Genomic DNA, 14,184 nt, shown 5'->3' on the forward strand with positions numbered 1-14,184 from the left:
TTGGGTCACAATATGAATCAGTATATCTATTATCTATTGGTTCATTGCTGATATTAGAACACTGCAACAGAGTTTGTAAACAAACTCTTGTGTTAGCAAAACTTATATGGAAGTGGAAACAAAGGTGAACCATGAAAATATCAAACAAGTGTCATGAGTGTCAGTGTCTTGAATAAAGAGATGGAATCTGAATATTTCAAGTTTGCAGTTATGATTTGTACCAAATCTGGACCCAAATGCATGACTCAAACAACAGGTTAACAGTGAATAACAAGTCTTTTAATGTTCAAAAGTGCAAACAAGTGCAAGGGGGAGGGGTGGTGCATTGTCCCAGGATCCAAACGTGGCTCAAACTCAAACGGAGAGGAACACAGGAGAACAGGCAAACAGCAGGCAGGTCCACAGGCAGGCAGGGAAGTAGCAAACACAAGGGACTGCAAGGGATATTAGCTATGCAAGCTTATCAACTGGACACAAGTCAAAAACACAGAGGAGCCAGAACACACACAACCATGTAGACGGATGAAACAATCTGGCAGCAAGCAGGAGGGAATCCAACAGCTTTATAGGAGGTTGATTACAGTAGTGGATTCACCTGGCACTGCCTGTGGAAGGAGACCAAGCCCACATGCACACACATAGAACAGACAGGGGGAGAGACACATGAGAAATAATACAGACAGGGAATGACAATGCACACACACCTGAGGGAGAAGGAAGGGCTGCCATGATGTGGATCATGACAGTTTGATAGATATCAAAGGTGCTAGCAAAACAATACAGTACATTATTTGATCACAGCAGAAATTTCAAATAGGTCAAACCACTATGATTAACTATATATCTTAAAATGTTACAGTTATTGGCTTAAAATTACAACACGTCTCTTAACTGTTGTTGTTACAGCAACATCACAGTGAATTGGTCTATAAGCAGAATTGTCTCAAGAATCAGGATCAGGCCATGTTAGCTTAAAAACAGGTTACAGGTTCTGTTATAGACAGAATCACTGTGAAGTTGCACTGACAATAGCTGTAACTTCAAGGTAGACAAGTTGGAAGTTGATTTGCATTGTGGAGATTACTGGGTTATTATTTTCTGTTCACCTGACAGCAATGGAACAAGTAAAACCCAAGATTTTCACATCATCTGTTATGTGTATTGTTGTAGTTGCAAACATCTGCTTGACATCCATCGAGATGGAGCAACATTAGCATTCATTGAGAGCCATTTTTCTATCCAGTACTCAATCTCCCTTGGCCAGTTCTTGGTCTCCACCTACTCAAAAATTTCTTTCTCTTTAGCTCCAAATCATGGTCAGTCGTGTCTGTCTGTGGTTTGGTGTCAAGCAGATAGTGTACAGTGGCTTTATCAAAGCTTTTCTCCGAGAAAAACACAACAAAACCCCCCAAAAAACAGCTGCCTGTTGCTGCCTGAAACGTGGTTCATGAGAACGGTGAGACTCAACCAAACAGGAAAGTTACTGTAGGTTGAGGGGACCTATGGTGGGTGATCACCATTATCTTTGGGTTTGTCTGCATATGCAACACCTTTCACAATTACTCAGTGGATCCATTGTTAATAGAAAGGTACTGAGAGAGATGAGATCAAACAAGCCGCTACACTTGCCAATATGTTGAAATTGAACAACAATCTTAAAATGTGCTGTGATTTGGATCTCAATACAAACCTGTAAATATTCATGACCGCATCTGTCCACAGCCACAGATAGACATGCATACATACATACATACATACATACATACATACATACAAACTCCTGGCAAAAATATTCAAAACTGCTTCTGTGGTAATCATTTGTGCAGCTTTGATAACAAAACAAAGTAACTGTGGTCAAAGATTCCAGATACATGTTACTTGAGTGTGTATGATATTATCACAACTGATAGAAACAACATTCACATCTGTGAAAAGACACAAATAGTAATGAACAGTAAATATCCTTCAAATCCTTGTGAGACTGTTCTCATCTCTACAACCCAGAAAAATATAAGCAAACCTAACAATTATTTTGCTTTTTGTGAGATTACATCAGCTGATTAGTATCTTGAAACTTAGATAAGCTATGAGCCAGCACCTGGGAAGCAATGCATACTTCCACTACTGTGAGAACCCCAAACACTGAAACTGAGCCCTCTGAACAACATTGCGGACGATCCCCCACATGTTCCAGAGAGAAGGGTCTTTCTGGGGCACTGACACTGGATCCCATCTCGCAGTCTTGGGATGGGGATCAGGGCTGGTGGGGGGGTTGGGGGAGGGAGTGGAACTAGAGGATAAGGCAGAGCAGGGTGGAGAAAATGGATTGTCCACGGGTGCTTGGGAAACTGAGGAATATGAGGGGGGTAATACTGCCCGGCACAGCAGCCAGGCGGACAGCAGATGACTTTTGTTAAATACTTGGAGGAGGTGGACAGAAGTAAACGTGGAGGAGGACAGAGGAGAGAAAGTTTCTGCTTTTACAAGGCATTTTTTTCCTTCAATGGACCGAAACATGTTCATCAAAGACTGTTTTTGTCCAAAACATGTCCAAAAGGAAAATGACAGGCTCCACATAGTTATCAGTATGTAATCATTATTAAGACTATGAAGACTGATGCGATGAAGAAAGACTAAAACATTTTGAATTTCATTGATAGTTTCCAGTGAGTGAAAGCCCCAATATCCATTCTAATAATTCTAATATCCTGCAATCTTAATTCAGCTGTGTACACAAATTAAAAAGTAATTAAAGGCCAACACAGGAGTAGGAGCTACTGGTTGTCTGCCCCCTGCTGCTGGAAATCAGATCTCTAACCTGTCTAATATCTGCTGACCTATACCTCCCTCTAGTGGTGTACAAAAACAGTCACAGGCTTCTAAGAGATTTTCATTTCAACAAACCCTCCAACAAACCTTTAAGAATGCTCACCAGACGAAATATTGACCCTGCTTAACTAGCCGTGGAATTAAAATATCTAGTGAAACATTTAATGACATCATATGTAAAACAATGCAAATTCCTGAACAACATTCAGTCACTCTCTAGTTTCATTAATTGACCTTTCATTAGTGCAAATACAAGGAGGATGATTTATTTACCTACCAATGTTTTTCTATGTTGGCTCTGAGAGCTGAATGCACCACAACCTTAAATACACATGTGACTGGACAAAAAAAAGTCAAACATGGAAAAATATCCTCATTTAGGCAAAAACACTGCAAGGTGGAAAAACACAACCAAACACCTGTGCTTTGAGTGGCACAGAACAAGGGTGGGTGACAAACTATCAGTACCGCAGTATGTCATATCTCTTTCTCTTCAGATAACATAAGCCAAATATCAATATTTTTTATGACAACAGGTGGGCCATCCAAACAGATTCCCCTGATTTGTGTTAACATAGTCCATACTTATTAACTCCTCACTGTGTAAACTTCTGTAAACTAAATTAACACGTATTGAAGAGAATATAGTGTATCATAGTTGTATCCGTCCTTTAAAAAATTTAACAAAACTGTTCTACTTTCTGGCAGTTCAGCTCTTGCCACTTTAAAGCAATTTTACATTGGAGTGATGTGACACATGGACATGGAGAAGCTGCAGTCAGTGATAAAGAGGCACTAAGCTGAGACCTTATGTACTTCTTGCACATTGCTTCATCTAACTACATTCCTAGATACATTTTGTCCTGGAAAGAGAAGCTGTGAAGTTACTGCTGTTGAGTAAGAGGGAACTGTAAATCTAGTGTTAAGCATTCTGAGAGGAAGGTTAGCTGTAATATTTAATCTTGCCTAGATACTTTTGGGGTAAACTGTTGTGATTCTGTTGAACAGAGTATTGACAGGCAGTTTCACCCAAGTCACCTGAGAACAATAGGCTTAGGAGCAGGGTGGAGCCAAGTCAGCAAAAAAATAGCAGCCAGTGCTCACCTGTTCAGATACATTTTGTCCAGGAAAGAGAAGCTGTGACATTACTGCTGGTGAGTAAGAGGGAATTGTAGATTTAGTGTTGATGAGATGGATGCACTCCTGAGCTGCTCGCCTGACGATGGCACTCCACTGGTTGTCCTGGGAGACTTCAACACTCACCTGAATTCATTGACTTCTTCTCCACATTTGACCTCACACTCTCCCCCTTTCTCTCCCTACAAAAGTGGAAAAGCTGCTGTGTGTTTGCTTTCACAGAAACATGGCTCCAGGAAAATATCCCAGATGCGGCCATACAGCTGGAGGCGATGACGACTTTCTAAGTGAAAAGAGATGCAGCTACCGCTGGTAAAAGTAGAGGAGGGGGCCTGTGCACCTATATTAACAAAGACTGGTGTGTAAATGCCACATTAGTCTCTTAACACTGCTCTCATATCATTCCACATGTAGTTCTCCCTGTTTGTATTTTCTGTTGGCTGCTCTAGTTCTCTGCTTATGTGTTTCAGGTGTGAATCATGGGGTGGAGCCTCTACCTATAAGAGCAGGTCTTCCTGCAGTGTTTGGGCTCTCTCTCATCTCAGGGGTGCTTCCATGCCACCTGTCGCGCCTGCCATTTTCCTGCTTTTGTTTTGTTTTCACATTTTTGGTTTCCTTTAAATTCCCTGTTTAATACCATTTTGGTGAATAAATACCCCTAGACATGTGTTCCTTTTGATTTTGCTCCTTGTTGTGTTTCAGTTAGGGTACTTGGTTGTAACAGATGCATACAAGGCAACGCCCCGCCCCCACTTCAGTTGCTTCAATCATCTATCTGTTATGCTGGTGCCCGAGATGCAGCCTTTAGCGCGGGAGATATGACTGCTCTCCACTCTGCCAGGTCTGTGCTCTAAAAGGGAATCAAAGCTGCAAAAGGCACCTATGCAGAGAAAATCCAGGGACACCTCTCTGACACAGGAAACACCAGACAGATGTGGCAGGGAGTCCAAGCTCTGGCAGATTACATGTCCAGGCAGGGGGTCAACGACAATGAGGCTTCTCTTCCAGACAGGCTCAACAACTTCTTTGCACACTTTGAAGCACTAAACCCAACAGCCAGAGGGAGGGCTGGTCCCTTTCCACTATTTGTCAGCCCAGCCCACACCATCAACACAGCAGACATACGCAGGACTCTAACCAGGGTTAATCCATGGAAAGCGGGAGGTCCGGATAACATCCCGGGATGTGTGCTCGAACCTGCACTGGTATGCTAGCGGATATCCTGACTGGCATCTTCCACATCTCCCTCAGTCAGGCCATCGTCCCCAGATGCTTCACAACATCCACTATAATACCAGTAGCAAAGATATCAGTTGTATCCTGCCTGAACGATGACCACCCCATCACATTGACACTAATTGTGATGAAGTGAAGTGAAGTGAGCGGCTTGTCAAACCACACATCACAGTCAGCCTCCCTGCATCACATGACTCATATCAGTTTGCTTATCGTCCAAACCACTCCACAGAGGATGCAATATCCACACACATCTCCGCTTTGACAGCTGCGCATCACCTCGAACTCAACCATAGTAAAACTGAGGGGGGGGGGCTCTAATTGCAAGTCCAGTCTCAGTATCTGAGGAGTGACCTGCTGGAAAGGGGTGAAAAGTACCTGGCTCTTTTTTTGGTAGCATCCCCACTGAGGTACCAAGCGAGCCAAAGCAATATGTATGCCGGCTGGTTGGTCAGATCTGGTCTCTACCATGCCGCATTGCTATGACAACCAGTGCTACATCATGTCATTCATGACATGGCATCAAAACGAACCATTTATCTGGTGTAGAAAAAAGAAACTTGATGAAGAAAAACGCTCACAGGATAAAGGTAAGGTTTTTTGTCATGATGTGGGTGGAGGGGCTAGCTTTAATGCCAAATTTTTAGTTAGCTTCAGTGTTTGCTTTAGGAAAGGGCTAAAATAAAATGTAAATGTCACATGTATAATAAAACTGATTGACTGAAGTAACACCCGTTTTAGTGAATTATAGCAGGTCCAGTGTGTTGGCATTACATCTGGGAGGGAGGGTGTGTTGTTAAGCAGATGTCTGTCATGTCTGCTAAATCCTCAGCCAGTGGGAGATATTGTTCCGTCATAGACCTCCTCTGCTGTTCATTATTTCCCATGTAATATTACTACTTACTGGATTATTTTTATGATTAATGTATATTAATAATGTGAAGTGTGCTAAACAACACATATTAGGCCTATTGTGGATTATTATGGACTATTGTGGCAGTGGATCATTGCTCTGACTGGATCATTGTTAACTCTACTGAGTTATTTGCAGTCTTTCTTTGCCATATTTATTAGAATATTGATTGTGACAATCTAAGTTGAACAAATTTGCCAACAGTTTAGTTAAGTTTTTGATGTATTACTTTGTTTTATGCAAAAGAATCATAGTAACACAAATTAAAGTAAATTTAAAGTAAACTGTACTGTATATGACCATCATTTCTGCCCACAGAATATAGGTTAAGACCATATTATTAGTTAGGCACAAGTAATCCACTTTGTAATACACTGTTAAATATACACAACATTCCTTCAACATCACATAGTGCTCATCAGTCATCTATCTTTATTTTATAACTCTAACAAGTACAATGTGTCCAGAACTGCTTAAAAGTGACAGCTTTGAAATTGGGTGCATGCTTTAAAGGGACACTGTACTTTATATTGCAGTGTTTAATATAAAAACAGATTAGGAATTTCTGCATGTGTGTAACATAACTCAATTCAATAGTATGAATATTTGCTTAAGATCTCTTCTGCTTTGTAACCTGAGGAGTTTTGTCTTTGCTGGAGCAATTCTGAAATATTTTGGAGCTGTGGACCTGCAAGCAACACAGTTGCCTTGAGCACCACCTGACCAGGTCCATGTTAAACTTTAAAAATGTTTTACAATTTAAAATAAACATTTTTGAGGAACACTGCATTAGTTTCATTTATTGACCTATAGCGGATCCCCATTGTTTACCTTGTATTATCATTTTCTATCAGTTCAACCTGGTTGGGTAGGTCAACTTAAGATGTTTGATTTTAATTTGAGAGAGGTTATCACGGCTCTAGCCTGTTTTCCTCTTAAAATGTAATAGGTTGTTGCATCTTTGTGGATCACTTAAAAGAGTTAGGAATCCATTCATCATAGTTTGACAAAATAGGGGCCCCCAAATGGCCCTGATTCTGTTGATATTTGGATTATCTTGATGATCAAAAACCTGTAAGAATCAGAAACAGCTTTTGCTGAGGAAACCAGGTTATGTGTTACGCTTGGTTGGTAGAGTGTGGACCCAAAAGCAGACAATGAGACAGGGAGTTGAGTACAATGTAATTTGTTGACTTCACAAGGAGTTGCAAGTGAAGATGTGGAGCGTCCCAGGCTGAGTCCCCTTCTGGGAGTGTGTCGATGGAGGAGAGGTAGCTCACGTCGGCACTGGTGGATGTGTGGTCGAGTTGAGACTCTGGTGAGCACAGGGTAAGGCTGTTGGCTGCAGAGGTGCTGAGAACAGGATGTCCAGAGCAGGAAACACTGGTAGTAGGAGTGCAGGTGAACACTGGATGCAGAGAAAACACGAGAATTGTTAGATCTCCAGGAGTAGCAACACGAAAATACTAGAAGTTACTACTTAGTACTGAACAACAAAGTGGCAAAATCATATTGTAGCAAGCAGCATGAATAGCAGACCTTATCAGCAGGTGCTGATTGCCAACCTGCTGCAAGTGAGTGTGTGTCAGCTGCCCCAGTAACTGGACAGCTCCACCCACCCTCTCAATGCACCTCTGCAGGCACAACAAAAGAAAAAAAACAAAAAAAACAAGCACAAAATATCCACCACAGAATCTGACAGATCATGACATGATGTCAACAAACAAAGTGTAATGTAACACACGCGCACACACGCGCATACACACACACACACACACACACACACACACACACACACAGAGTGGAAGAAGGCCAAGTCTGTATGTGTTTACACATCTGTAGTCTCAATAATATATAGACCAGTGGTCCTCAATAGGCGGCCCGGCCTGCCGGCCTCCTATTTGTGGCCCCCAAACTGTTATTCCTTCACTATGAGTTTTGGTCGGATCAACATGTGATTACCGGGACTTGTCTCCATGCCAACGATACACATACAGCTGAGTCACTCACTGCTGCGAGTGCAATTTTTAATTTTCACTTTTGTTTTTGGAGCAGTTCACATATTGACATTTTGCCGGCTGTAGGAGCCTAGATTGCACGAAAATGGCGTGTTCCAAGTTCACTGCTAAAAGAATTGTGGGTTAGGGTTGTGTCAGTGAAATTCAGCAATTCAAAGAAAAATGGACTGAATTTGCATTCATTCTCCCTCCAACCAGCACCCATGACCCATGCGCTTAATAGGCCAGGAGACTACTGTGATGAAGATTTGAAACGGCATTGTGAGACAAAGCATAGGAATTTTGAAGAGACATTTCCTCAAAATTCAGAGCTAAGATCAACAAAAATAAATGCACTGAAATCATCATAACAAGCTGCAAGCAGGATTCTTGTCACATCCTCACACACACTCTTTGCTGTTGCAGACTGATGTCCTCAGTGTGTTTCCACCTGTAATTAAGGCTGTTCTGTTGTGATCCAAAGAATGGATGATAATACAAGGTGGGAACAGGGCCTACGAATCACCAGGTCTTGGACAGAAGTAGTTGACAGGAAACCACAGTTGTAGTGCCACAACACTGTAATTAGAAAACATGAGGGAAGGAAGGGCCTCAAGGTGACTGTGACTTGTAGGATCATTGCTTCTCAGTATAAAGGTATTTTTTTTACTTCTACATACCAGACTTTAAAGGGCATAATGGAGATTCTCTTTTTATTTTAAGTATTCATTAATTCTTTGTTTTTTTCCATTCTTTTCCCTCTCCTCTTTTTTTTATTCTAGCACTTGCCTTTTCAGTCATACTAGTTACTTAAGTTTGAATGTGACGTAACATGGAGGAGAGTTAAGGTGGAACAGGTGAACAGTTTTCTGCTGCCATCTGATAACTAATCTATCTATCTTGTAACCTTTAAGAATTCTAAAGGCAGTGCAGCTTAAGACTGTAGACTATGGAGGACCACAATGTCACAGAAACAGTAAAAACTCATTTAACTAACTGTACAATATATTAAGGCATCAATAAATTAGTTTACACATTAATGTGTTCATCTTTTAAGAAACTGACTAAATTACAGAGTAATTCATTATTTGATATTTTATGGGCAATAAAATGAGGAGTTTGCAAATGAAATATTAATCCATCAATAAATATCCAAATTAAAAAGAGATTTACAAAAACAAGATTAAACTCATGACAATTACATCATTTAAAAATGCATTTATGAATTCATGAAAAAATAATAGATTAAATAATTGAAACACGATATATTTGAAATGTTTAAAATGACAAATAAATAGCTGGATTCACAAATTGAATTAAGGATGTATATTCTGTATATTCTATAATTGGGAATTTATAAGGGCAATTTCCTTTTCTATCTGCATTTCCATTCAGCCTTTGCTTTACCTTTTCCTATTAGCTATTCCATTTGCTTATTCATTTAGCTTCTCCTGTTAGCCCCTCCATGTACCCTTTCTGTGACACTTTGGTCCTTGCGCTGGTAAAACAAAGTAAACAATGCAGATTTGCTATGGATGTAATAAGCTCTCTGATTGGTTATTGAAGTGAGGGCACTAGAGACTTCCAACTAGTGTTCCTTAAAAGAGAGTGGCAACAACAGAAGTTAAAAAGCTGGCCAATAAATGCTTTGCTTTGCAACATTTATATGCTTGTGTTAATTGCTTTGAACTCTGTTAAGTTTACCAAACCTGTACAGTCGTTGACAGCAGTAAAATCGTAATATTTTCAGAATTCTATCAATATTTGTTAACTATTCTTACAGAGACAGAAGAAAAGCAATGCATTTGCACTTTCGCACACTTTTTAAATACCACACCACTGGTAAGTTTATAAGTTTAAGATTGTTTTAATTAAAAACAGAGAACACAGAACAGGAAAAACAATGCAAAAACCAAGGGAAGTTGCAAACTGCCACCCCTCCCAAGAAGTCTATGATGTCACCACCAGTGAAGAACTGTTTAGGACAAAGACTGGTTCCTCCCTCATGGAGCTTCCAAATGCAGTGGGTGTGTTGGAGAAGGAAGCTCTGGCAGTCCCCAGCAAGCTGCCATCATGCTCTGGGGTAAAATGCTAAGATGGTGACAAGTACCTGGGAGTTCACCTGAACAATAAACTAGACTGGACTGATCACACTGCAGAGACACACAAGAAAGGTCAGAGCAGACTGTATCTGCTGAGGAAGCTCAGGTCCTTTGGGGTGCAGGGGGCACACCTGACCTCTTTCTATGACTCTGTGGTGGCATCAGCCATTTTCTATGGAGTAGTCTGCTGGAGCAGCAGCATCTCGGCAACAGACAGGAGGAGACTTGATAAACTTATCAAGAAGGCCAGCTCCATTCTGGGATGCCCTCTTGCCTCAGTGCAGGTGGTGGGGGAGAGCAGGATGATGGAGAAGCTGTCATCACTGCTGGTGCAGGACACTATCTCAGCACTGGGCAGCTCCTTTGGCAACAGATTGATACACACTTAGTGTGTGAAGGAGAGGTATCGCAGGTTCTTCCTTCCTGCTGCTGTCAGACTGTACAACCAGCACTGCTCCCAATAGCCTATAGACCCCACCCTGTACTCTGCACTGTGTAGTATGCACAAGGTCACTTCTGTTTTTCCACTATCTGGTCAATTTCCTTAACACCCAGATTTATTCCATATTTACTGTTAATTTTGCACTATGTCATGTAAATATGTATATATGTCTATTTCTTCCCTTTTTAATTTTTATTGCGCATTTCTACTATTGTTCCTGTTCTTGTAATATGTTTCTGTTTTTGTAATATTCTGTCGTTGCTGTGACAAACAAATTTCCCCGTCTGTAGGACACTGAAGGATTTCTGAATAGAAGATCATCGGGAGATTTATAATTTTGAGGTTGCAGATTGAAGCAAAAAAAAAAAAAAAGAATACAAAATGACAGGCCACTGTTCTTTTTCACCTTCATGGTTTGGCATGGTTAGTATTGTCTTTCCTAAGTTCAACATCAAGCAATGCCAGAACAGCTGAAAGTGTTTCAGGACAAAGACAGCATCACTGCCTCTCCACCTGCCTGTATCCAGCAAACATCACTGTTCGACCAACTACCAGAACCCGGCTATCATTAACAAGAGACATGTAACATCCTTGTCATCATCACTCCTGAGCTATAAGATCTTTGGTCCTTGCTCTTCTGTCCTTTTGATGTGCAGCATGCAGCATCAATGTTGTATGATTACTAATTATTAATTAACTATATATTCATTACAGTTACTAATATACATAGACTCAACACCCATGTCACAAGGCACACTTGTGCAATCTAGTTCAACTGCTCTGCCATACATTCTTCATTTATAAAACTTATATATTTCTAGTTTAAGCTGACATTGTCAAAAAGGTGATCATTCTTCATATTCCTCTTATAATGTTTATATTATTACAAGAGTCATAGTGGATGCTGTTGTACTGGGGTGCATTATATTCATCATTGTTCTTGATATCTTTCCCTCTCCCTTAAAATACTTGAAGGCAAAATATAAGCAAGAATTGTCAAGATAATGCAGTCCAGCACAGCACCACCCACTATGACCTCAACAAATAACATAAAGTAGAATGAACACCTTTCTGATAATGTCATCAAAAACTGAACATTGGTTCAGATTTATAAAGATTTATATTTTCAGATTTATAAAAGCATGATTTATAAAAGCATGATTTTGCACAGGTATATCAGATGTTATGACTAATAGCAATAGTTATGTTTAGTATGATTCCTTTAATAATATTGCAAGGTGAAACCCATTTAGTATCATTTGTTATGCCTGACCCACCTTCAGTGTTAATTTTGACAGCAAATTCTGATTTAGTCTTAGTCTTTTGAATAACACACATACACACACACACACACACACACATTTAGTTGTAGTCATATTTTAGTCTGAAGTCTTTTAGTCTTATTCTCAACACTGAAGGGGTGTTCTGATGTAAACTATGGATAAAGTTCTGATGACAGTTATTGTATACTGTAAGTTACACCTTAAGTGTATGTGGGAGATTGATAGCAAGAGACTGGACAAGTTTCACATTCATGCTTTTACTGTTTGTACTGTTATTTGTTGACAGACCATGTCATCGCACAAAGAAAAAAACAAAAGTAGAAATGTGAACATAGGACAGTCTCCTTAGGGAAAACTATAGTGCAGTCTTCCTACACCTCTAGACAATTGGGCCATGAGGGGGGTTTGCCCCAGTTATTGAAAAACACACACTAAAGTGCCCTCTTGGGAGCCAAAACCCATGCTAAAATGCCCTCCTGCTTGCCAAAATACAACTGCCCTCTTCAGTGGCGAGAACGTGCTGTATGTGCACTTTTTTTTTCTTTTCACCCCTGCCCTTCAAAAAGTCTGTGCACGCCACTGGAGGAACTCCATCAGCATCCTGTTGTGGGTCGCAAACCATTGTCTGATGATGTTGGAGCAGTGGAAACTGACATTGTCCCAAACTATCATGTACTGTACTTTGGTAAGTCTTCTCCAATCTAACCCCTCTCTTGTTCAGGGATGAGATCCCTGTAGAGAGTGTCTACAAAGGTGAAAAGACGCTCTGTATTGTTTGGCCCAATAATGGGAATATGTGTTCTCACCATTCTCAGAGATATCAGCACCCATAGTTATGTTCCCGCGCTGTTGGCCGGGCACATCAACTGTAGCTCTGTGGGCAATGGTATTTCGAGCACGCCCTCTGTGTTTCATTAGGTTGAAGCCAGCCTCATCCATGTAGATATAGTTGTACAGTGGTTCACTTTCTTCCGGTTGCATTATATGTTATATTCAGAAGACAAAAAAAATGAGTCTTATGAATTACATGCATTTTAGTTTTGGAAAAGATACAGTTACATCAAATGTATACAGCATATATTGCATCTTCTTTTCTACAGCCATAGCAAATGTGTAAAAGTCACACTTACTGTACGGTATATCACTATACAATGTTGTACTGTTTACTGTGAGGTACAGTTACTGCATATTCATACATGTTTTACCTGTACATACTGGTAGCGCAGCTCCTTCATGCTTTCACCATTTCTTTCAAATGGAACAGCATAAAACTACTTCATATTCATTTGGTGTCTTTTCAGCACCCTGTCAGTGGTTGAGATGCTGACTGTTTGTATGTTTTCAAAGATGTTGTTGTCCTCTACAATGGCATTCTTTATCTCCCTTAGTCTTATGGCATTGTTTTCTACAACCATGATGCAAATAACCCCTCCTGGTGGGTGTGAAAAGGGGCCTAGTGTTGTGTCGGTCACGAACGTGTTGTTCGAACGAACAAGTATTTTGAGTGAATGAACTGAACGGAATCAGTTCATGAACTGATTCATTCCTCTCACAGTTCAGTTGAGCTCAGCCGCGTGAATCTTCAGCGAACGATGCAGCCAGCGTGCGGGTGGGGACTCACTCGCCTGCGCACAGAGAACTGCAAAGACGTGGTTCATGTTTGCGTTGTTATTGGTTCATGATTCGCAAACCTACTGCACACATAACTGTCGCTGTGTCACTGTGCACAGAGGACACTTTCACAATGTAATAATTTTAGTGCATGTATACCACTCAAAGCAGTGTGGCGTCTCCAGCGAATTATGTGTAGTATAGTATGTGGGCACACCATCCCTCAGTAAGTGAACATGAACCTCAGGGCTGAATCATAAACTGAATGATGGATCATTTGGCTGTTTATCAGTTCAGGGAGTTGGAGAGCACTGAACAATTCGGTGAACAAATCTTTTGAACGAATCATTTTAATGAACGGATTCTACAGATTCAGTACAGTAAAAACAACTTACAATCTACAACATCACTACCTCTGCCACCACTGTGAAGTTGTCTTGTAGTCCTATGTGGAAAAAACATAGTAATGCAAAACACAAAATTGAGTAGGATAAAATGTCACTGTATGAAGCATACTTACTATATATTGTAAAATGCAAGTGGAATACTCTAATATTGTATGAAGCATTACAGAAACTATACAGTATTACAGTACAGTGCCTATTGTTAAATTACATCTCTCTTCTGTCGACAA

General features: G+C 40.5%; 2 long non-coding RNA genes across 2 annotated transcripts; one reads left to right on the forward strand and one right to left on the reverse strand.

The window, feature by feature from the left end:
* Positions 1–271: 271 nt before the first annotated feature.
* Positions 272–4,323, reverse strand: LOC119017725. The gene is made up of 3 exons (XR_005074533.1): positions 4,093–4,323; positions 3,934–3,980; positions 272–605 (listed from the first exon to the last, which is right to left on the reverse strand). It is a non-coding gene; the product is annotated as an uncharacterized LOC119017725 (long non-coding RNA).
* LOC119017724 lies at positions 3,284–4,643 on the forward strand. The gene is made up of 3 exons (XR_005074532.1): positions 3,284–3,983; positions 4,189–4,324; positions 4,437–4,643. It is a non-coding gene; the product is annotated as an uncharacterized LOC119017724 (long non-coding RNA).
* Positions 4,644–14,184: the final 9,541 nt, after the last annotated feature.

The sequence above is a fragment of the Acanthopagrus latus genome, chromosome 4 (genome assembly GCF_904848185.1).
Source record: "Acanthopagrus latus isolate v.2019 chromosome 4, fAcaLat1.1, whole genome shotgun sequence".
In the NCBI taxonomy this organism is placed as follows: domain Eukaryota; kingdom Metazoa; phylum Chordata; class Actinopteri; order Spariformes; family Sparidae; genus Acanthopagrus; species Acanthopagrus latus.